The sequence below is a fragment of the Euprymna scolopes genome, chromosome 30, assembly GCF_053919585.1.
Source record: "Euprymna scolopes isolate OS-2025 chromosome 30, ASM5391958v1, whole genome shotgun sequence".
In the NCBI taxonomy this organism is placed as follows: domain Eukaryota; kingdom Metazoa; phylum Mollusca; class Cephalopoda; order Sepiida; family Sepiolidae; genus Euprymna; species Euprymna scolopes.
In genome coordinates, this window is record NC_136511.1 from 43,729,476 (window position 1) to 43,755,888 (window position 26,413).

General features: G+C 32.2%; 1 protein-coding gene across 1 annotated transcript in view; it reads left to right on the plus strand.

Moving 5' to 3' along the window:
* LOC145254777 (DNA ligase 1-like) overlaps positions 1–26,413 on the plus strand; it is a 288,066-nt gene that overhangs the window by 156,711 nt on the left and 104,942 nt on the right. The gene's annotated exons all lie outside the window — the stretch shown is intronic.

A 26,413-nucleotide genomic window follows, 5' to 3' on the forward strand; every position in this document is an offset into this window, starting at 1 on the left:
GGATTTAGCAAGAGTCTTTTTTTTACCCGAGACGTCTGTTGCTCTCCTCAACCCGGGCAAACGATGGCATTTTGATGTTTAAAAAAAGAAAGCAGCAAGGAGAAGAAATTTAAAATGAGATGAAAATGCCCCCCCCCCCGTTTTTTTTCCAGTTTTTTTTCTTTCTCTCTTTCTCCGTATATTTCTTTGTGAGATTCCTTCCTTATTCGTATACTTATACAAGTTTTTTTTTTTTTTTTTAAACACTATCCATTATATATATATATAAAAAATCTCCCCTTTTTTTTCTCTCCTTTTTCTTTCTCTTTATTTTATGGTAATTGTAAATATGTCCTCATTTTCATCTTTTTAATTTCTTCCTCTTACTTTCTTTTTTAAAAATCAAAATGCCATTGTTCGCCTCTGATGATCACGGTGAAACATGTCTTGGGTTAAAAAAAAAAACAAAAAAACTCTCTTTTCTGTCATTCTGTCATTTGTAAATTTTGTGGTATAAAGGCGGATGTCCCTCAGATCTTTCTTTGGACCTTTATTATTCCTAATATTCATAAATGACCTCCCTGATAAAATTGTCTTTGAGATAGGTATATCTGTTGATGACACCGTGCTCTATAACATGCATGAGGGGAAAACAAATGGACACATAATAGAGGAAATGGCAGAAACACTAGAGGAAGACCTCCAATCTGTAGTGAAATGGAGACAAAAATGCAGGGTCACACTCAATGCTGCTAAGACTAAACTTGTTTCCTTCAATAATTACAAGAAACCTTCTCAACAATCATTAGCTATGCCTAAAAATTGTTGAGGGAACCACCTGAAATGGACAAATGTGATCAGTGGCAAACAAAGAATTCAACAGAATCGCAAAGAAATACCAAGTGTATAAAAAAAATCTATCGTTGATAAAATGTATCTCTTTTATTAAAATCAAATTTATGTTGAACATGTATGTGTACTTAATTACATTGCCGTGATAAACATAAAATTATTACATTTTTTCTTTTTTATTACATTTTCACCCCAAACAAGGCGCATTGCCACTGTGGTGTAGGGGGCTACTATCAGGGGCAGCAACTATTGGGGCACTATGTTGGGATTTGGGCAGCAAGATGTCGGTTCACATTGCACTTGAACTTCTGCATGTCAGTACAGTTAGAGAAGCAGGAACCTGGAATGGAATTCCAGAGTCTTGCGGTTCTGGGGAAGAAACTACTGGAGTAAAAAGATCTTTTACATCTAGGTGTGAGGGTGGGATTTAGCTGCCTGTCAGGTTTGTCGAGGGTGTCTATGTCGTGGGGGCACAAGTGTCTGCAGTTCGTCAGCATTCACCATTAAAATACTTGTAGAACAGGCAGAGGGATGCAACGTTTCTTGAGGATACTATTTAGAAGTACATGTTATAGCATTCTACAATATGTATCGTTTAGGCATGCAATATTCCAGATCTATATATTTTAACAGTTTTTGTGATGTGTGATTTTGAAATTAGTATATGTTTGACATTTGGTACTTTTTCTACCACCAAAATTGAACACATCAGTAATTTTATCGACTTATAACGAAGTAAGTTACAGTTGGAGTTGTTTAAGAAAATAAGCATGATAATCATTATGTATATAATTATATTGAATGTTCATATTTACTGTTATTTAATTCAGTTTTATTTGATGATACTTTAAAAATTGTCCATCAGTGCAATTTTGCTATTATAAATGATGCTCACTTTTCACACCTCAAAAATGAAAGCCGAAATTGAATTAGAAATAATTGTACTTTTACTTCTTATTGTCTTCTTGTACTAGAAATGATGAAAAGATTTCTTTGTGAAATTTTTACTGTTTTTTTGTCAGTTGATTTCAAAGTTGCGATGTTGTAATTTTCACTTGTTCGTGCTTCTTCACCCTCAGCAGGGTAGTGTATCCTGCTGATTCTGCTTCATTTTCATCAGTGGAAAATAGATGTAGAATCCAATTCCAAATATGTATTTTATGCCAATCTTTTAAAATTAATATTTGAATCATGGGTCTAGGAAATCAGTCATACACAAGCATTTAGATGGAATTAAAATCTTGTTTCCATTTATAACCTGAATTGTTCGACAATGGTAAGGATTCCATTAAAGTCAGAAATATTAGAATTAGATTCGACAGCTTTTGACAGAAATAACTTCACAGCTAAATTTGTACGTATTGTCATTGGTATGGTTGCTTGCTTCTTTGGTGATTTCTTCAAATGGACTCAAGAAATGAATATTTTTTTCGGGCAAGTCCTCATTAGTAAGTTGCTATGGTAGGGATCTTATCAACAGCACACACCACGAGAGATTTTTGTTGTTCTTAATTTATTTTCAGCATATAATATTTTGAATTCCACCATATGGTCACATCTTGAATGAGTTTGTTTTTCTAAATTAAGCTGATCCTGTATTTCAGTTAATTTACTAATTGCTAATAGAAAGCAATTAAAGTGAGAAACTATTTCTGTTAGATGTAATGGTTGTCTTCACAGACTGAGTTAAAATGTATGATAGTTATTCTTCCCTGACATCAGCAACCATATTTGCTCCTGAATCCCGCAAGACTAAGAAAACTTTATTGAAGATTTTATACTTATCCAAAACATTGCACAATTCTTCAATTATACTTGCACCTGTGTGTGCACCAGGGAATGGAACAACTTTAAGCTCAGCCCTTTGCACGGTTCAAAGTAATTTGAAAGCCAATGACCTGTTAAATACTGAACGGGAAAATTATCTGATGTGAGTGTCCAAATGTCTGTAGTTCATGAAATGCTGCTAATTTCAGCAAGAGACTGTTGAATTTTTCTTTTACTTTTGTAAATATATCAAAAAAGTATTTTGTTCAAATTACGCATTCCATTAAAAAAGTACTTCACTACAAAGTTTTGCAAAAACCCTATTAAATCCAATGTCAGTTGTTACAGAATATGGTTGAATATCAACAGCATTTCTCTTATCAGATAATGGATCTCTTGTGACCTGTAGTTTTTAATACTCCAAACTTTCTTTTTAGTCAATATTGATTCTATAGTAGTTTTGTGTTTCGCTGGAGGCTCGTAGTTGCTGCCACTTGTTTCTGGGGTGTCTGTCCCTGAATATTCATTGTGCTTCTAGTTCTTATCTGCAACTTATGCTTCTTTTGAAAGAACCTTTTTAAGATGGTTTAACATATTAGTCAGTTTTTGCTGATTTGCCACCCTTTAATATGATCGTTTAACATAACTTGCAAGCAGCTGTATTCTTATTCTTGGGATTGATATCAAAATATTTCCAGCAGAAACTGGTTTCCATAGTGTTTGAAGATTGTTGTCAATATTTAGTTAAGTTTTTACATATTTAAATTAGTTATGTCTGATATCTAATTACTAATGTATCTCAATAAAATATACATTATCTAAACCATAAAAATAAAAATATATTTGTAATGATAGCAAGAGCCCGGAAATGAGGAACAAGAGTATGACTGATGAAGAATGCTTTATTTTCAGTTCGCACATCATCGCAATTTACTGTACAATTCCTCAACATGAAAACTGAAAGATGAAGTAATAATTTTTTTTGATAGTGATTTAAAGTAAAAAAAAATATAATGTTAATTCGATAGGAAAAGAAAAGAAGGAAATTTTTCATATGTTTACATCTATTTGCCTCAAATTCAGTGCAATTGTAAAAGTGTAAATGTTAACAGCACGTCGTGTTTGTTATTTGATAATATGGTGTAGATGATGCATGTCCCTTCGATGAATTTTCACTGGCAAGCAAAAGAGGGAGTTAACTTCTCTTTGTTTACAATTTAATTAAGATTTAGTATCATTTATGACTACAAAATTTGCTGATAAATCAGCATTAGAAAACTTATTAATTAGCCGATTATTATATGCCGATTAATCGGTAATCGGTCAATTTAATACAACCCTTAATATATATATATATATATATATATATATATATATATATATATATATATAGAGAGAGAGAGAGAGAGATAAAATCACATCTACACTTGGATGCCGTTATATGAACCAAACAAACTCTTTGTCTTTGAAATCAAGGTTGTTTTTTTTTTTAAAGAGTTCTTTCTGCTCATTATCAGCCTTTATTTATTAATTTTTTTTTTTTTTTTTTTTTTTTTTTTACCTCAAAATCCTATGAAGATGGAACCGCTATTGAGTGAAAAGATGTTTACTTCTTGGGAATTGTTCCAGTCGGCTAAGCACTAAAACTCTTGCCATTAATGACATCAGAACATTTTCCAATCAAGCATAACCTTTTTTAAAACGAAGAACCTTTTATTCTTCAAAGATTCAATTTGCTATTTATTCATTCTGATATTTCTTTTTTTTTTTTTTAATTTATTTTGATTTCTTTCTTGAATATTACTCCCCATTCTTCCAAATTAATTTCAGCATTTATTTCTTTTTAATAATAATAATAATAATAATAATAATAATAATAATAATAATAAAAATGTTCAAATCGATGAACCTATTGTAAAAATTTGCTAGCTCCCTCCCACCATACTAACCCATACACAAACTTTTATTCATTTCTTCAAATCTTATGTCGATTATTTTTTTTATTTTTTTAAATTTTATTTTATAGTTAATTTTCCTGGCAGATAATTTAAAATTCTAACTTCCTATTTCCATTGCTCGTTTTTTTTTCTAATCAACCAATATTTGCATTCTAAGCAGATTTGTAGGAATGCATTCTACATTTTCTTTTCTGAACAGAAGCACCGATTTACCCAGGTTAATACATTGCAACTATGATCTAAAAAAATTACACTGCCTACATATTTTTATGCAGCTTTTTAAACAGAGTTAATTGTGTATTTGTATGGATATGTGTATGTATGTGTATCGTACTTAGACATATTAACCTCACATAGATGCATATACGTATGGTGGAGATGGATGATGCTAACACCATGTGCATGTAAATATATATATATATATATATATATATATATATATATATATTAAAAGCAAAAAAAAAATTTTTTTTTTTTTTTCTTATTCAAGTTCGCCACTCCAAAAATTGGATTTTTTTCAAAAGATTATGACATTATCTATGTATTTTTATACAGCTTTTTAAGCAGTGTTAATCATGTATTTGTACAGATATATGTGTGTGTGTATGTATGTATATATATATATATATATATATATATATATATATATATATATATGCATCAAACTTCTTTCAAACTCCTCGGTTTGACATTCACAGGTTACATGAATTGGAATAAATATATTGAGGGTATTGCCAAGGCTACTGCGAAGAAGGTGGGCTCTTTCTACCATGCTAGAAAATTACTTATGCCTGAAAGTATCCTGTATCTCACAAGGCCACCATTCGCCCATGTATGGAGTACTGTTGTCACATCTGGGCTGGTGCATCTGCTAATAGTCTCTTAGTCCTGGACAGGGTCCAAAAGAGTCGTCAACCTGATAGGTCCTAAACTGTCGTCAAAGCTTCAACCTCTGTCCCATCAACGTAATGTTGCATCCCTCTGCCTGTTCTAAAAGTATTTTAATGGTGAATGCTCCGATAACTACAAGCCCTTGTACCCTTTAGACGTAAATACCCCCGACAAACCCAACATGCAGCAAAATCGCACCCCCACACAATAGAGATCCCTAGATGTAAGAAAACCTTCTATTCTAATAGTTTCTTCCCCGAAACTGCCAGACTTTGGAACTCCCTTCTGGGTTCCTGCTTTATCAACTTTACTGACATGCAGAAGTTCAAGTGTAAGGTGAACAGACATCTCGCTGCTCAACTTCCTACATAGTATCCTTGCAACTTATGTCTCTGATAGTAGCCCACTACATCAAAGTGGCACTGTGCCTTGCTTGGGGTGACAATTGAATTAAAAAAATAAGAAATTATTACCAAGAGCCTTTTTTAAATATTAAAGAAAGAAAAAACGTTTTAGTTTTTTTTTTTCCATATTTGCCATCAACAAAGTTGACCATTTAAAAAAAAAAATAAATACGATCTCTTTTTTTTTTTTTTTAATGGCAAAGTGATCTTTTTGTTTTAATATTCTTTTTTGATACCACCATGGAATTTCCAGCCTAATTTTCATCCAGTTACATGATGCGATAATAAACTTAGAAAAAATGAATCTGCTTTGGATTTGACTTATAAAAATGCATCAAAATTATGATTAAGCTGAGTTTGCAAGGCAATGCACTAATTGAACTTGTTCTTCCTGAGTGATGGGCGTTTAATTATAGTCTTAAGCATTCGGACATTAATCTTTCGATGTTCAATATTAAATGACATGATTTCTATGAAGAGAGTAATGGGAAGACTTTGAAACTACACCATTAGCAGTAATAAATCAGCCTTTGTACAAGAAGAGATACATTGTAGCATTTTAATTTCACTTAAGTTGTGATGAGACATTCACCTCTTGTTTAAACAGTTTGGTTTCGATCTCAGCTTGAAATACTTGCTAGTTTAGCCACAGTAAAGAGCTGGAATACAGCTGAAACATGTATGCACACATGTAGCCAATAATGTATGCATAAATAAAATTTTATACTGTATATATATATATATATATATATATATATTGTGTACTCTGACCTTATTGTAAATGCTTGCTGACATGTCATGCATAATTTCTTTCCATTCATGTTTTAATTGTTGGTGGCTCGGAGGAAAGACGCTAACCTACCAAGTCAAGAGTGGCTTTGTGACTAGGTTCGGATCTCTCGACCACTAGTAATTATCACTTCCTAAACTGATGATTGCATAAGCATGAAACACTAGTGTCTGTAGGTATAATAATTGTTAATATTTATTTACAACTAATATATATATATGTGTGTGTGTATATATATATATATATATAAGAGCAAATAGTTAATAAAAGATGTTAAAAAAAACACTTTGAAAAAGAGTTAAAAACATATTTAATTTGAAAAGGAAACACTAAATAAGTGGATAGTCCTTATACTTTATTTTTACAATCTTGGATCATTTTGGTAAATTTAATTGTAATTTTTATTTTATTTTATTTGTATATATATATATATATATATATATATATATATATATATATATATATATATATAAACCATTGTTAACATAATCTTAGACAATAAATATTTATAAATAATAAATTAAAAATGTAGTATACAAGATATTTTTAGTGTTGATTAAAACAATATCATCACGTTATGTTAATAAGACGTGAATGCGATAAAAATGAAAGATGGTGTAAATAATAGAAACACATTTGCAACTACTCTTCAAATTTAATGTAATCAAATTTTATTATAATAATAATGTCATCAATTTTTTTCTTCTTCTGATGAGTCAGGGTGGAAAATGTTTAAAAATTGACATAATAATTATATGATTGTTTCTGTGCTATGAAACACATGCTGTCAAGGATTAAACATTTCAACATGCTGAAAGAAATAAACGGTAAGATGAACAACATCTTGGAATTTGGAATATAGACTTTTTTTTTTTTTTTTTTTCTTCCTTTGAAGATTGTGACACTGGATATGGGGCAGCCAAACCAGCTGCCAACATTGCCCTGTTTTTTATTGAAACCAACCGAGAGCTCTTTTTAGTATCCTCGTTGTTCTCTTATATATAATATCATAGTTACTAAAATGGTATTCTTCATCATTCAGTCAAAAATCCATCCATCTCTTTAACTTTTATTCTCGTTTGGTGTTTGTGTATTGATAAATGGTAACCCATTAATAGTAAAGAAAAAAATCCATCTGCTGTTTTTTTTAGTAAAAAAAAAAAAAAAAAAAGTCTACTTATCCATCTTCTGAACCCTATCAACGAGTTCCACTCTTTCTATTCTAACCTGGTCATGAATATGATCATAAACAACATATATGTGTCAAGACCCCAATTTTAAGGCTTTGTGAAGTCACCCCATTAGTTCCCATTACTCTAGTGGGAGTACTCGCCCCCCCCCACTCCATCTGTAAAACAAAAGCTATCATTCATTAACCATTCATATACAAATTAATAATAAAAAATAAATTTAATGTAACTATTAGTGATGCAATAATCGATTCTGGTTCTGATTCTTGAAGTGGAAATTCCTCCAGGCTTCGATGTCCAAAAAAACAACAATAAAAAAACGTTTCAACCACTCTGATGTCGTCTAATTTCTTCCAACTGCAAAAACACAACTCTTTGCTCACAAAACTCGCTCCTTCTGTCACCAAATCCTAAATCACCAAGTCTCAACAAAAGTCGGGATTTTATACTATAATCAGAAGCATCTCATTTGCATAAAGCGATCAGTTGGATTAGCGTAGCCAATTTTTTCTTTTCTTTTTGTCTGCATGGGACCGCATAAAAAACAGGTTTTTAATGCCTTTTAATTACATAAAGTTCTGAATTTTTTTGCTATAGAGTTATTATTTTATTTTTCCTTTTGAGATTGCTACTTTAAAAGTTCATGGAATGTGTGCATATATGTCTATTAATAGTAAAAGTCCATGAAATGTGTGCATATATTTCTGTATTAATAGTAAAAGTTCATGGAATGTGTGCATATATTTCTGTATTAATAGTAAAAGTTCATGGAATGTGTGCATATATGTCTATTAATAGTAAAAGTCCATGAAATGTGTGCATATATTTCTGTATTAATAGTAAAATTTCATGAAATGTGTGCATATGTTTCTGTATTAATAGTAAAAGTCCATGAAATATGTGCATATATTTCTGTATTAAATAGTAAAAGTCCATGGAATGTGTGCATATATTTCTGTATTAATAGTAAAAGTCTATGGAATGTGTGCATATATTTCTGTATTAATAGTAAAAGCCCATGAAATGTGTGCATATATTTCTGTATTAATAGTAAAATTTCATGCAATGTGTGCATATGTTTCTGTATTAATAGTAAAATTTCATGAAATGTGTGCATATATTTCTGTATTAATAGTAAAAGTCCATGGAATGTGTGCATATATTTCTGTATTAATAGTAAAAGTCCATGGAATGTGTGCATATATTTCTGTATTAATAGTAAAAGTCCATGGAATGTGTGCATATATTTCTGCCAACGTAAAAAAAATACATTTGTGAGAAGTGATCTCTACATTTTAGTTTTACTGTACAAATTCAATGAATGTTTATTTTATCATTAATATCAACAATAGAAAATTAAGTTTTTAAACAAAATAAATAAAAGAATCGTTTTTGGCATTGGAAAATAGGAACCAATTTTGTAGATTCTGATACTCCAAATAGTTCAGATTGTTTTTTCTCCTGATTTCTGATTCTGATCAATCCTCCCAACCTTAATAAATATATTTGAGAATATTAAGTCTAAAAGCTATTATTGAAATGAAAGGATCCAACATTAAAAAATAAAATAGGATTGATATGCCATAAAACAACATCCAATTCAAACACCATGAATAAATATTAGCTAAATTAACAACAAAAAAAAAATGGGTGGGGAGGGTGTTGATATTCCATAAAAATCACCAAAGACAACTAAAACCATTAAGGAATGTGTTGAGTAGTATGCGAGATAGTTAATCCATTATATAAATCTCACTTTTTTAAAAAAAAATTTATTTTACTTGATAAATTTTTAAGAGATCAAGGGAGCTAACTCCTCCCGGAGCAAACACTTGATTTCATTATGATTTGGATTTATATTCAAGGGCTTTTTTTTAGAATTGATGTTGTATGGCTGCAATCTGTATTTAATTACAGCTTGGTCTTCCAGGGATTGTTTCCAGATACTTCTTAAGATTCTTTTTCACTTGAAGTTGCTCCAATCACAACCGGTATAATGTCTATCTCTCTCAGAGACCATGTCATCTTTAAATCATTCTTGAGGTCCTGATACTTGGTTATCTTTTCTTGTTAAGCTCTATTAAGGCCATAGTCATTTGGGACAGTGACATCAATAATGAGCGCAGTTTTTTCAGGCTTGTTCCATATCACAATATCTATTCCATATGACAATGTCTATTTCATATCACAATATCTATTTTATATCACAATGTCTGGCTTGATTGCCTTGTCTTTTATATATCTGCCCGACTGCAGATCTTTGTCATAGATGTTTCCATATGTTTCTTGGTCTTTCGAGCTGCATCAATCCACAGATCTTCCAATTAAGGTATTTACATACTTTATTGTGATGGGCAATGTAAAGGCCATCTTCCAACAGGGTTTGGCATCCGACATTAGGTGGCTTGGGCTTTCAATTGCTGGATGGCAAAACCTACACTGGCCATATGTTTGTAGGCCAGCCATTTTTTTTTAAATTTATTTGTGGGTAAGCCCTGATTTTGCCCGGCTACAATGAATTTTTCTTTGTCAAATGGAAGTTTCCCACTCTTGAGCCATTGGAGTGAAGCATCCTTGTCTATGTACTCCTGGTTCAACTCCTCTAGGAACTTCCCTGCTTGCTTATTTTGTTTCCATACATATTTTGTTTCCATACTGTATGTATGTATGTATGTATGTATGTATGTATGTATGTATATATATATTGGTTTAAATAGAAAAAAAACAAAAAAAAAAGCAGACGATGTTACTTTGCTGACACCATCGTAGAGCAGTGGTTATCATGGCAGTGTTGTTATCTTAAGGTTGCACGTTCGCGTTGATATAATGGAATTTTTATTTTTTTATTTCTAAAGTATTAATATTTAAAAAGGGTTATTTATGCCATTTTTTTGTTTGCTTATTCTTTATTTTCTCTTTTATCATTGTTTGGATTTTAAACCCCCCCTCCCCCTCACTAGTCTTGTATATATCTCCATATTAAAATCTGCTACGGACTTGCTGCTTCATTTACTAATTATGTTAACGCTCGTAAACGAATTATTGGCCTCATTAAGTAAATGGAGGCAATTCTTTTGATTGATATGTTCGGTTTATTAGTTCTTGGAATTTGAAAGCGCTAACTTTGAAATTATGATTTCAGTTCTTCAAACTCTTTGTTCCCAGTAGAGACACTGCTAACCTCTCTCTACGGTATCGTTATGCTCATGGTAGGTGCTCAACCGAGTCGCAATCCCTGGACTCCACTCCCTAGAAGAACGCTCACAGTAAGAACTTTCCTAGCTACAACAATGGTAAAGAACTTTCTATTCTCTCTCTCTCTATTACTCTGTACCAAAATTGAAATTGAACTTCTATGAAAAAAGTTCTTTTCTCCTAGGTCCTGGATTTGACCTTAAACTATATCTGATAGTGAGGGCCCAGCTTGCGGGCTTTGGGGAGTGTGGAGCCACCCTTTAATTGCTATTGCTCCCAGGTTCACTCTGACCTAGAGTGGTAGTACCTGTTAGGGTCCCAACTATGGGTTAAATAGAAATCGACTTAAAAAAATATATTCTATTAAAAAATTTTTCTTCAAAATAACTGGATTTGGAATTAAATAACCTGAAAGGATTGATATGCTGTAAAACAAAAACAACAAACCAACCAACCTAGAAAACATTCCATTTGTGGAACCAGATACGAGGCTGCTTCTCAACTGACTATAACACGGTCATCTTCAAATATTAGGTTGGTGCAAAAATAATGTTGTTTTATGATGTTCAGATATATATATATATATATATATATATATATATATATATATATATATATATATATATATATAAACATTATTTTTTGCACATTTTTTGGTGCAAAAATAATGTTGTTTTATGACGTTCATATATATATATATATATATATAATTATTTTTTTGCACCAACCTAATGTAATGTTAACAAATACTTGCTGAGCCGTCCTTGCATAATCAGTTCCTCTTAAGAAATATTCTACCCATTCCACCTAGTGATTTTAATCCTGTCATAGTGATGTTCATCGTCCAAACTGCAAATCTTTTAAAACTTTATCCTCGAGTGGCTCACTGGTTTTAATAAATGGTGACCCTTTAGTATAAAAAAAAGATATAAATAAAAACGATCGATGCCAATTTTGAGGATTTCATGCCTTTTGTTTTGTTTTCCTGTTTTCCAACTGATTACAATATGGTCGTCTTCAAGTCATTATGAATGATAAGATAAGACAAAAAAAAATTACACAGATTCTCAAAGAAAAATATATTTCCGAACATATCAATTTTTTTTTTTTTTAGGTAAACAGTTATGAACATTTGTCCATGCCGTATTTTATTGAATTAACAACTAAGTTGTTGCCATTTAAAAAAAAAATATATATATTGTCTCAAAATCAAATGATTTCTAGTGAAAAGGTATTTTGAATCTTGTTGAATGTTAAGAAAAAGTTGTGGACACAAATGGAAAATACATCATTGATTAAATAGTTGCTAGTTCTTAAAAATACATCCCATGAACAAAGTTTCTTTCTTAGAACTGCACGCCTGTGGAAGTCTTTTCCGTTTCCCTGCTTTCCAACTGACTACAATATGGTCGTCTTCAAGTCCAACATAAACAAATTCTTGATGACCCTTAAGTAATCCAATTTACCAAATTTCAACTACTAACAATTACTACAACATTTTCCCATTGACTACTGTACACTTATTAACCCTTATCCTCGAGGAGCCTTCCGGCCTTGATAAGTGGTGACTCCTTTGTTAAAAGAAAAAAAAAAAATTTTTTTTTTTTTTACTTCTAAAAAATATAAATTTAAATGTCGGCAAGAACTTAGTTGCCGACCTTTTATTTTATTTTAATTTTTTTAACTACTGAATCATCACTCATCGAGGCCACTTGAAGATAAGGGTTTTTTTTTTTTTTTTTTTTTGCAAAGTTCAACTCTTGAAATGAGTAGCAGTAGAGAAAAGGCAGCTGTTGAGTGTAATTTACCAACTGCTATGCGCCTTACCTTCTTTCTTACTACACTCTTCCCTCCGGCATTAATCTCTATAGATGCTCTTGAGTCTGTGATGTCCTGCTTACATCACACCTAAATACTAACGTGAATATGTTAGTTTTACAGAGGTGAACCATAGATTGGAGCTCATTCGAGCACCTATCATCATCATCGTCATATTGTATGAATTTGAAGATTCTATTGTTGGCATTGGTTTTCTCAATATTTTTTCTAGTCAGAATTCTTTTTAGAAAGACCTTTAGTATTTACAGGAGGGACCACAAGAAGGTTGCCAACATCCTAAGTGAGAGTGATTTTTGTGGAACAAACTGGAATCAAACTTGGGACATCCAGGTCAGGAATCGGTGTTAACCACTTAACCACTTGACCATTGTTACTTCCCATCTATCATAGTAATAACGATTTAAAAAGAAAAAAAAAGAAAAAGAAGACTATCAACATAGGTTTGTGACGTCATGCTTATGTCACGCCCCCATCCCTCCCCAAATGCTAATGTGATTATATTACAGTTTTACAGAGAGGGAACCATAGATTAGAGCTCATTTGAGCACCTACCATGGTAATAATGATAAAAAAAAAAAAAAAAAAAAAAAAAAAACTATCAACATATCTACTAGCTTTCCTGACCTAGCATTTCTCAGGAATATTTTTAAATTTTTGTTTTGCCTTTCCTGTAAAAAATGAGTAATAGAATATTATTATCTATATATTAATAAAATAACGTGTGTTATTTATTTTGTATGTCGCGCTTACATCCCAGTGAATGTCGTTTAATCGTTATGGACTTCCATTTCTTGTAATAAATAATTTTATCAAGAATTCTTCATAAATTTTGGTTTCGATTATAGCTGAAAGAACTCAAGTTATATATATATATATATATATATATATATATATATATATATATATATATTTTTTTTTTTTTTTCATAAGTTTTGGTTTCGGTTTTGATTCAAGCTGATGCACCCAAGTCATATGGATATATTTTTTTTATTTTTGAAATCGCAACTTTATAATATATAAAAACCGATAGAACATTAACTCTATAATAATATATATGAAATCTGCAAGAATTAAAAAGCGTACTTTACGACTGAGCTACGCCGGGCGTCCCTGCTTAATAGATATAATACATATAATAGATAAATACTTTTACAGTTTAAACAAAAGAGCTACAATAATATAATTTACGCTGAACATCTACAGAATGCTAACATCACAATATATTACATATGAATGAGTCTCCTGTGGAATTTTCACAGGTCCTGCTATGAAAGTTAAATCGTTATTAGCTTTTGAATATGCTATTTTTAACTCTTAAAATAACCTGATATTTTGTGTCTATGTATTATGGTAGGTTAGAGTTCTGGCTTGCAAAATCATATTTAACTCTGTTGAAGACACGTGATATGAGAATAAACACGATGGATGTGTAATGTGTGTCTTAAAAAATAGTTTAGATCTGGTGACCTCCAGTATAGGGAAATATGTGCAATGCAGGAGACTTTGTTGGTTTAGTCACATTGGAAGAAACAATGAGGGTTCTTGCGTTACTAAATGTAAAACAGTTTAGGTAGCAAATTCAGTTCACAGGGATAGATAAAAGTGACAGGGATGAATGAAGATATGATAAAAGATAGGTTGGTTTGAAATTCTATTTTTAAAATTTGTCCAACACATGCCAGCATGCAAAATAGACGCTAAACTGAATATGATGATGATGATGATGATGATGATGATTTCTTGTATTATACGCAAGAAGATAATGTACATCAAAGTGTTTCCAAAAATCTTTTGTAAAAAAAAAAAAAAAATTTTTCTTTTATCCACAGTAGTTTCGTTCATTATTGTATTTTTTCCTACTTTTCTCCCACTTTCTGACAACCAAATTGGACAGGCTCCTTAGAGTTTTCATCGTTATTTGGTTTTATTGGCTGGCCTAAGTGAGTTTATCTTCAGGATTATGGTTTTTAAATTGTTTACTTTCGGGACTTACCTCGTTCAGTAGGGAAAAAATAGGAAAAGAAGATGGTGGTCTGATTGAATCGGAGAATGGCTAATAAATCCATTTTATTTGCTTCTGATTTACTTTTCATCTTCCGTTATTTTGTATCGAACACTCGACAGATTTTCTTTTCTTAGATTTTTCATCAGTTTAGCCATTTTCATTTTCTGTCTCCTCAAGTAAGTGGTTAGGAAATGTCTACTTTTCTGGATATAGATGTTAGCTAAAATAAATGCATATATATATATATATATATATATATATATATATATATATACACTAGGAGGCTGCCCAGCATTGCCCAGTCATAAAATATGCTTAAATATGATATTTTGATTAATGCAGATTTATATTTTGTAGCCGGTTTCCATAGTTTTAAAAAGCTTACAATTCAAGATGGCATCTGCCAATTTCGTTATTGAACACGTCATAAAAATGGAATTATTTAAAATTATTTGAAATTCAGGTATTAATATTCTAATATTTTTGCATATTCTTATAACAAATCATCCAAAATCTTATTTAGACATAAAACATTTGTTTAATCGATTAAAAAAAACATTTTAGGACAAAAATATTTAAGTTTTGTTTAATGCTTACTTTTTTTCGGTGAAAAAATTGATACTTGACTATTTTGGGGAAAAATTTTAAATTTAAACTTGTATTAAAAATTATTGTAAAGATATTATATTCTGCTTTTAATATGATAAAATTGAGGGTTTTATCTTTCTGTAAAAATCAAAATTAGTTTAGAAATATTGAATTTTAATAGATTTTCATTAGAAATATTGAATTTTAATAGATTTTCATTAGAAATATTGAATTTTAATAGATTTTCATTAGAAATATTGAATTTTAATAGATTTTAATTAGAAATATTGAATTTTAATAGATTTTAATTAGGTTTTAAAAAATAATATCAACTTGATTTTTCTGTGTTTTGACCGTATCTATTATAGTAGATAAATAGACATTCGAGTTTTCAATTAAGATTTTCCTTTACCGCTCAAATATTGGGTTAGTAAAAAAGTGACAAACACTAATTTTCCTTTCATCAATTTTTTTATTTTACTTCAGCATGTTCTCCTAAATCAACGGGCCTCTTTCTGGAGCTAACCCCTGAATTCTATATGAGATACATAAATATCCTTAGGTCCAATCAAGATTATCCTCAACCTCACAAACATTGAGTTCATAAACTAGTATAGAAAACTAATTTTCTTTTCCTCAATTGGTCACTTTATTATATTATAGTTTATCTTAATTGTGGGCTTTTCAGAATTTTGCTGGATTCCAGCAAAAGAATTTATCTAGTCTGGTGGAGTATCCAGCTAAGTGTTGTCACTTGAGGTCATATTGCTAGAAAAAAGGTGCACCATTCCTGATACGAACCAGTGCATAACTGGTGAAGGGATCCGATTTAGGTTTGGAACACTTTATTAATTTGAATAATTGGTCAGGGTTAAATTCTAGGACAGAGTATCCTCGTGTTAATTTCTCCTAACAAACTCTTGTACTTAGCAACCAAAGGTACTCTAAGATGGTGTCTCATAGGTAAATCAAACTATTTTTTTTCTTCTTTTTATTTTGTTCTACCCAGTGATGGAACATCCCATAGGATGCATGACAGTCACCCTCTATCTCATACATTCCAACTGAGAGGTCGTTTTAAGGTTCTGTCCCTTTAACTGCAATTGTTTGTATCTATGTTGCACTTGGTTCACCAGGTATATTTTGAAATTCTTTACCGGAATGATGTGAGATTTTTCATAAAACCTTGATATTTCATTATCTTTTCCCTCTTGGCTCTGTTTAACCCGACATCATTGGGGCACTACCTTTTACTAGGGTTGCTTCTTTTTCCTTTTTGTCCCATTATATAGTAGCCGTCGCTCAGCGGAACCTTACAGCTGAATGGGAAGCGATTCACACTCTCTACTTTTTTAATTGTATATGTGGCAAAATGAACAGAAACCATTATACACAGTAATTGTTTTCCAGCTACAATTTGGTAGTCTTCAAGTCCATTATAAACAAATTCTTGATGAAACGTCCCCTTAAGTAATCCAATTTACCAAATTTCCACTAAGAATTACTATGACATGTTCCCCTTGGCCACTGTTCACTTATTAACCCTTATCCTCGAGTGGCCTCTGGACCTTAATAAGTGGTGACTCCTTTGTAAAAAAAAAAAAAAAAAAAAAAAAATCACCCCTGCCTTCCTGTAAGTAAAATATCAATCTTAATTAACTGTATACAAAAGAATCTCTGGTTTTACCCTGTAAAACCTTCACATATGGCTACTAACACTTCAAAGGACTTTCCATTCTTTATCTGTGTACCTAAATCCAAACAGAACCTTCATGAATGGTTCTTTTTTCCAAGAACTCTCTCCGCTGTGGAACGCAATACCGCAAGAGTGCATCCCTGCCGACTACAACATCGTCACATTAAAGTTCAATATCAGCAAAGGCTTGTTTGTCCGTTCTCATTTTCAATCTTCTCATGTCGTTCCACATCCAATCGGCAATCTCATTACCATTTATCCCCGAGTGGCCTTTTAGCCATGATAATACAAGTTTTATCATTATTACTTATGTGTTTAGTTTTAAGATTAAAAAAACAAAAAACAAAAAAAAAAATCTCTGCTTTACTTTGAAATGATTCTTTTTCAGAATGGTTCTATTTTTGACTAGCAGGGAGACCCGACATTGCCCGGGATTGAATGAGGATCAGTGAATGTTCCACACTTCCAATACTTTTATTGTCATCGAAATCGGTGAAATTGCCCATTCAACAATCAAATCGATTGATTGCCTAATCTAGTCGGGTACCCAATGCAGTGCCTCAAGAATAAGTTTCACATTTCTCCTCACACTGACTTTGTCTACAATACATTGTCGTCTACATCGCACTGCTGTTTGTTTCATAAAATTATTTTTATGTAATGGCTTGAATTAAAGTTTAAAATACAAAAGTCAAGTATCATGGTTCAATTGTGTTCTAAGCAAAAACATTCATTTCAAACATACCTCCTTTTTTATCAAAAAAAAAAAAACATGCTTTTGAATTTATACATCAGATCCTTCTGCAGCAATAAAAACTTCTCAAATTCAAATGTTAGGCTGTATAAGTGTTAGCTTTGGTCAAGATCTGACTGTTCCGTCTTCAACCAGATTTTTTGGCTTATCAATACTTATCAGAGACATTCCTATACAAAACCTTTCTAAGAACACTCAGACATAAGTACATTTGTGTGAAATTTCAAAAAATAAGTTTGCCCAGCTGTTTCGGAGTCCATAGGGAACCAAAACACAAACACACACACACACAGGGAAAAAGTGCCTTTTATGTAAGAGAAAAATTGTCCATAATTAGACTTTAAAAAAAGATCTGGACTTACCAGGGCTTTACGTTGCGAGTAAAAAAAATTGCATTTGTGAAAGATTTTTCCAAATGGTGACTAGAAATAATAAAACATTTACCTTTTGGTGATTTTGTTTTATTCATTGACAATCTTCCAAAGTTCATTATTGAGTGTAAGAAATCTTCAACCTTTATTTGTTTTTTTTTAATAAAACAAGCAAAGTCAAATTACTTAAAAAAACAAAAAAACATTTAATAGAACCATAGATGCTTTTTTTTTTTTAATGAAGGATGTTTAAAAAATATCTGAAGAAATTCAAGTTTTTATACGTTCAAATTTTAACATAAAATTCAGTGCATATTTAGAATTAAACTTATTTAAAAAAAAAAAAATACAGGAAAACATACTTATCACTAAACGAAAATGTCATATTCCAAAAATTACGTAGATTTGTCTAGTAATTTTTGTTTGGCTAATAAACAAAAATATTTAGGTGTCAACTGAAGATAAATTTGTCTGTAGAGACTTGTTTAATGTATTTAAATATATAAAAAAAAAAAAATCATTCCCCCAAAAGAGTCATTTAAAGGTAAAGACACGTTTTTTCTTTATGCAAAGTTTTAAAATTAAACTGGAATTATATAAGTATAATTATATAAGTATTAATCAGCAGAAACCTTTCTTCATTATACACCATCAAGACTTGGCAAGACTTATACTAAACAGAAAACAGAAGTTGAAAAGAAGCTGTTTCATTTAAAATAACCATTTTAACAATAAAATCGGTTATGGAGTTGGCAAGGTATTCTCTGATCCTCTTGAACATCAACAGCGTTGTGCCATCAGATATATACTACATATTCCCTGCTCCCTCTAGAGTGTATGATCTGCTTGGATTAGATCTGCTGTCTATTTATTGGAATGTAACAGTTGCTTCTGTTGTTTACAGATTATTTCATGATTCTAGCCCCACCGCAATACTTAAATATGGCTCTGTGTTGCGGCTGAACAGACCAAACTTGCAACGATATACATTCATATTAAACCCACTGCATAATCATGCCGGTGTTTGCTCAGAGATGTACGGGCGATCTCCTGCAGTCCTGAATGTGCTACATCAGAATTGTGTGAATGAACATGTATCACTGTCGCATTTCAGAGTTCTGTATTGACTTAGTATCATGATATTCCTAAGTTTTATGCATCCCTAATTGGATTAGTAGCTTCTGTCTATTGCTAATGCTTTTATAATCATGGCTTAATATAGAAAAAAAACAACCAAACAAAAAAGTTCAAATTGTTTTACCATTAAATGAAAAAAAAAATAAATAAATAAAAAAAAAAAAGAAAATGATCTGCTATAAAACAGATCAATCAAACCATAGTTTTGGTTGCAGACAGACACCAAAATCTCCATTTTTGTTGATGTAACTTCTTCTCCAACAAGAAACAGGTTCTAGTAATAGCTAAATAATCTCTTGGCAAAATAAAAACCGGCCGAGAGCCAAAATACCTACGACACATGAGATTAATTCTGTAGATTTTGGTATATATATTCTGGACGGATGAGATGAGGAAGAAAGGTGGGGGAAAATGTTTTTTTTCCTTTTCTTATTTTTTATTTATCTCTCTCTATATATATTTTGTTTTTAGTCGTTTTTTTTTTTTTTTTTTTCTGAAATGTAATTATGTCACCGTGAATTGTGGAGAATTGATTTAATAAATTTGTCGATGGGAAATGTAATTGTGAGGCAATTTCAATTTTGTATGCCGTTCACGTTAGTAACGTTGCTGGCCGGAGGAGAAGGATGAGGAGATTGCGTTGGAAATTGATATTAACCAGGCGGCAGCAAATTGAATTGAACCCACGACGATCGAAATATAACAGATCAATAAACGACATAGTTTTTAAATTATCATCGTATCAAATGGAGCAGGTATAAATTGGTCCAGGAGTAATATTTATAAATTGCAGTGTGTTGTGTCAATGTTTATTATTTTATTTTTTTTTTTTAATTTTCTCATCAGTTTGTTTAAGTCGAGGATGGAGCATTCTAGTGGATGGCAAACATTCACCTGCCACTTATATATTCCAACCGAGAGATCGTTTTAAGATTCTGACTGCCCTTTTAAGTGCAATTATTTGAACCTCTCTTGCACTTGGTTCATTGGGTTTATTTTCCAGGTAGTCTTTCAAATTCTTTTTCATGGGTCCAGTTGTTCATATAATTACTGGATTGATAGAGATCTTCCTAAGATTCCAGTTTCTTTTAAGGCCTTGGCATTTCTTCTTTCTCCTTCTTCTCCCATATCACTATGTCAGGTTTTATGGCTCCGTTTTCTAGGTACATAGCTGTACGGATTGCATAATCATAGTGGATGGCTCTTTATCTGTGCCTAAACCTAAACGTAGATTCCATGAACAAAGCTTCTTTCTTAGAAGTGCATGCCTGAGGAACTGTCTTCCGTTTTCCTGCTTTGCAGCTGACTACAATATGATTGTCTTCAAGTTCAAAGTAAACAAGTAAGACCCATTAACGTAGTCCTTTACTGAAAGCCCCAAAAGGGAGCCACCCGGCTCAACTGTTTGGTAGCTCTCTTGAGAACCAACTGCCCAATTTAAAAGTTCAGTCCCTTTCTTTCCTCCTCCTCCTCCTCCTCCTCCTCCTCCTCCTCCTCCTATATCTGGTATATATGTAATGCTCTATGGCCTGTACATGCTTGACTGATATGACTTTAAATATCCTTTGCTACAATTTTTGATATGTTTTTGAGTATGATAGTTCTCATTTTATTTATTTATAAATAGCAATGTTATAAGAAGTCTATAAAATAATTTTATTGCTAATTGTTTTCCTTTAAAGAAAAAAGCAAAATTTTTAAAACTCCATGGAATAAGGAAATAATTCTTTTCTGTATTCCTTGTTTTTGAAAAATAAATTCTGTAAATCCTAATTTGCATAATTTAATTCCCTTTGAATATTGATGCTTTATCTCTAATATTGAGCTTCTTTTTTTTTTTTTTCAAGATATCATTAAACAATAAATTTTAATATTCATACTAATATTTATATTTCTGTTTTAAAATTTTGGATTTTAAGCTTACATGCGCAGATCATGATATCATAATCATTAGATCACCATCTTGATTTTAAAAATAAATGTTTAAATTTCAACTGTATTTCTCACGGTTAACAGTAGTCGTGTGGATTCGTTCCCTGGTAATGGGAATCAGAGATGGCTTCGGTGCCAGGTTTGAATCTCCCGAATGGCGGTAATCGTGGCATTCTACAATGATAATTCCCGAAAAGATGAAACATTAGTGTCTGTAGGTGTTAAAAAATAATGATAGTGATAATTATGTCAGCCCCTTTAAGAAATCTGTTCTTATTGTTGAGCAAACTAAGTTGAAGTTAAAAGTCGGTCACTTAAGCTTACACATGCAGACCATAATGTTATAATCATTAGATCAATATCACTGTCTTGACATAAAAAATGTTTAAATTTCAACTGTATTTCTCGTGGTTAACATTGGCCATGTGGATTTGTTCCTTGCTAATAGTCAGAAATGGCTTCATTGCTGGGTTCAAATCTCTCAACCGGCAGTAATTGTGACATCCTGCACTGATGATTATATAAGTATAGTAATTATTATATGAAGGTCACTTGTATGTGAGTTTGTTCCGTATGGACTCCAAAATGGTTGGACCAATTTTATTTTGAAATTTCACATAAATATATCTTATGTGTCTGAAAATGTTCTTAGATAAGGTTTTGAATGCCTCTGAGATGTATTAAAAATCAATAATATTCAATTCAAGGAAGAACAGTCTCATTTTGATCGAAATTAACTCCCTTATACAACCTAACATCACAAATGCATTTGCAGTATTAAATCAACAGTAGGCGCATTCGAAATGAACGTTTTTGTTTAGGGCACAATTGGATCATATTTGATTTTTGCATTTTAAACTTTTTAAAGCTATTATATATAAAAATAATTTTATAAAATCAACAATAAGTTCTCTACAGTGCAATGTAGATTACAATGTATTGTGGACTGTCATTGTGGGGGAGGCATGTGAAGCTTCCTCCCAGTGCATTGATTAGAGCAGGAAATTGAAAAATGGGCAATTTCACCAATTTCAATGACAATAAAAGTATTGGAAGTGGAAACATTTGTCCTTATTCAATCCTGGGTAACGTCGGGTCTCCCTGCTAGTATATAATTTGTTTGTATATGTGGTCTTGTACATTTGCCCCTTTATCTTTCTTTCTCTTGCAAGGAAAACTAAAGAGAATAGTCTATTAATTCAGAGCAAAGGGTAGAGTAAGATCTCTCCTTCCCTGTAGCTCTCAAAATGAACTGGAAGCTATACCTCCCCCCAACTCCATCCTTACCAACTATGTCCACTCTAACCTATCCAAACTATTTTTCCCCACATATTTTTCTTCTTTTAACTGCAAATTCTGTGAAAAAGGGAAAATTGATGGATTTTATTATCTTCACTGTTCAAAGCCCCCCCCCTCCCATGTCTTCTGCGTTATCTCTGGTCGTTTAGGGGTCAGACCCATCTTGCTTCACTGGCTTTTGTTTATGGGCACGTAATGGAAAAACGGCCACAGTTTGCATGCAGGGAAGCATTTAAATGTGTGTAAACACGATGGGCCAGGCAAGTTCAGATAAGGACCAAAGTTATACGTGTTTGGTACAAATAAGATAGCGCAAAGCATTTAGTTGATGTTGCAGGTGGGGGTGGGGATTATATGTATGGGAGAGGATATTGGAGAAGGAGGTGGAAAGTAAATCTAATAAGGAATAGAAGTGTGTGGAAATCTAAATGGTTAGCCATCAGTTCATTTGTAAGATTTAATAAGAATTATTTTCATTACAAGATCATCCTCATGATTGTGCATAATACGCACATATGATATCCATTACTAGAATAGCTACCTGGTTGCACAGGATATGGAGAACAAAATATAAGACATTTCTGCATTATAGGGACGGCGCTATTGTTTTATTTTTTTTTAATTTGGTCTTTGCTCCTTTTATTGAAAAAAAAAAAAAATAGGGTTTAAATTACATTTTTCAAGTAGTTATAAGCTTCGAAGGATAGTGAGTCTAATAATTCAGATTTTTATCACTCATTTTTAATGGCGACATCTGACACTGCTAGTGAAGTTGAGTAAAAACAAACAAACAAAAAACAGAATAGTTACAAAACGCCACCCCCTCCCCCATATTTGGCGATTGCATTTCTTTCACTGACAATCTTCCAAAACTGAGTGAAAAATATCTTTTCAAATTTTTTTTTTTTAATAAAACGAACAAAGTTAAATTATTTAAACAATAAAAGTTTAATAGAACAATATACTCTTGTTTTTTAACAAAGGCTGTTTAAAAAATATTTGAAGAAATTAGAATGTTTATACCTTCAAAGTATCAACATAAAATTTGTTGTATATATATATATATATATATTTATATAGAATTACACTTATTAAAAAAAAAAAAAAAAAAAAAATCACAGAACTAAAATGTCATATTCTAAAAATCATGTGGGTTTGGCTAGTAAGTTTTCTATTTGGCTAGTAAACGAAAATCTTTAGTTGACAAAGGTCAACTAAAGATAAGTGTGTCCAGAGAGCCCCGGAGTATTTTTTTTTTTTTTTTACTTACAAGAAGTGAATTGTTAAAAAAAAAAAAACAATACTCACATGCACATGTCTCAGTTTCTTTCGGTTTAAAATTTTTTTTTTTTTATGTAAGTTTTTGTAAAGGAATTTAACGTTATGTTTAATCCTGGGCAACGCCGGGTACTTCTTCTAGTACATCTATAAAAGTAAGGATGTGTGTGAGGACAATTCTCAATCAATTTTTTATCTACAGACTTGAAATTTGGTATATAGGATATTCAGACACGTGGAAAACTTTTTAATCCATTTTGATCCAGAAAAAAAAGTGCTGTTAAGGGGTCAAAATCAAAACAATTAGGACGTGGGAGTCATCGGATTTTTATGTTTACTGTTTCACAACTGCGTTTGCGTAAATAGTCCACATTACAGATTACTTGTGTTAAGAATAAGTAGTTTGAAAACACCTTTTAAAGATTGTGTCAAGCGGGTCAAATGGTTATTGTACTTGACTATCTTTAGGTTTTGATTTGGATCTCAGCTTTAGTACTTTTTTCTTTTTTACTTATAAGAAACATAATACTTGCATGCACATACGAGGGGTGTGCAATAAGTAATGCCCCTGACCCACTTCCCATAGCAGTAGAGCAACGAAACTTGGCACAGTTATTAGTCTTTCTCTACATAGGAACCACCCAGAGTTATGTATTTCTCCCATCTTTTGATGCAGCTCTGGAGACCGTTTTTGTAGAACACCCCAGGTTGGTCCTCCAACCACGACATGACTTCAGAAATCAAGGCTGCATCATCTGGGAAACATTTTCCTTTCAAAAACTTCATGGCTGGGAAGAGGTGAAAGTCAGAGGGTGCAAGGTCAGGAAAGTAGGGAGGATGGGGCAGGATTTCATAACCACACGCCCGTGCTTCTGATCTGGCGACATGCGAGTTGTGGACCGGAGCGTCCTGATTTTGATAGCTTCTCTTAATTTCCTCAAAAGTGAAGCATAATAGACTCCTGTAATTGTGGTACCCTTTGCCAGGAAATCTGTCATCACTACTCCGTCCTGGTCCCAGGAGACTGTGAGCATGATCTTGCCAGCAGAAGGCTGCATCCTTGCCGTCTTTGGAGGTGGTGAGTTCAAGTGCTTTCACTGCACTGACTGGGCTTTGGTCTCTGTATCATAGTGATAGACCCAGATTTCATCCTGTGTAATCAGTCTTTTGAAAAACTTTGACTCATCTTCTTGGCACATCTCCAAATTCATCCTCAAGCACCCGACACATTCTTGCTTCTGGAATGGTGTGAGTAACCTTGGAATCCATCTGGCAGACACCTTATGCATATGCAAATGGTCATGAATGATAGTTTCAACAGACCCTGTACTAATCTTGACATCTTGAGCTATTTGGCGAATAGTAATGCGTGATCTTCCAAAATGGACAGATGCCTCATCAATGGCAGAAGGTGGGGCGACCATGTCTGGGATCTATTTCCACAGACTTTCGGCCATGTTTGAATTCACAATGCCAGCATTTTACAAGGTCATATAATGGGGCATTATCACCATAAGTTTCTTTTATTTCATCAAAAGTCTCCTGTGGTGTGTGTCCTTTCAAATACAAAAACCGGATCACTGCTCGACATTCAACAGGCTTCATTTCACACAGTTCAGACACTCAGTTCAATCACCTGTAAAACAGAAACCACAATTAGTTCAGAGCTTTAATTTGCCACATAACCCGTAGAGATATAAATCATTGCACAAGAATAAGAGTCTGGAAAACCATTAGTTCAATTGTAAGCTTTAAAAAAATTATCTTCATTAGAATATTATCCCCATCATTATACGTAATCCATTGCTAGAATTGCTACCTGGTGTTGCCCGGGAGATAGACAACAAAATAGAAAAGTTAAAATGTGTTACATTTTTCTTTTAAAAACATTGTCCTTTTTTTTTTTTTTTAAATCTCTCCTCTCTCATTATCTGCCTCTCTCTAATTAAGGACCCCCCACCACAAAAGGTACATCTTCAATCTTCAGAGAACAAAAGAGTTTTTATTTAATTTGTTTATTTTTTTTTACTTGATTCACTACTTATCAAGGCCCAAAGGTCACTTGAGGATAAGAGTTAATGAATAAAAGGTGGTTTACATTGGGTTTGAAAGCTACCATGTTGTATTTAACTGGGAAGCAGGCTAGTGGAACAATGTTCTAAAGGTGGGCAGTTCTGAGAAAGAAGCTTTGTTCATGGAATTTGCGTTTAGATCTTGACACAGATAAAGTGTGAGAAATCATATATAGTGGTTGTAGCTAGTCGAGTGTTTTTTTTTTGTGAAAGTTTGGCAAGAGGGAACCATAAATTGGAGTTCAGTTGAACACTTGCCATGAAATAGCGATAATGCAGAGACAGGCCTGCAACATCTTTTTTGTGGGAAAGAGGTTGCAGAGAAAAGAAAAGGGCCTCAACTACTAGGTTTTAAAGGCGGTTTTAAACTTTATTAAGGCAGGATAGGGTGCAGCAAGCAGCTTTTGTGCAGATGT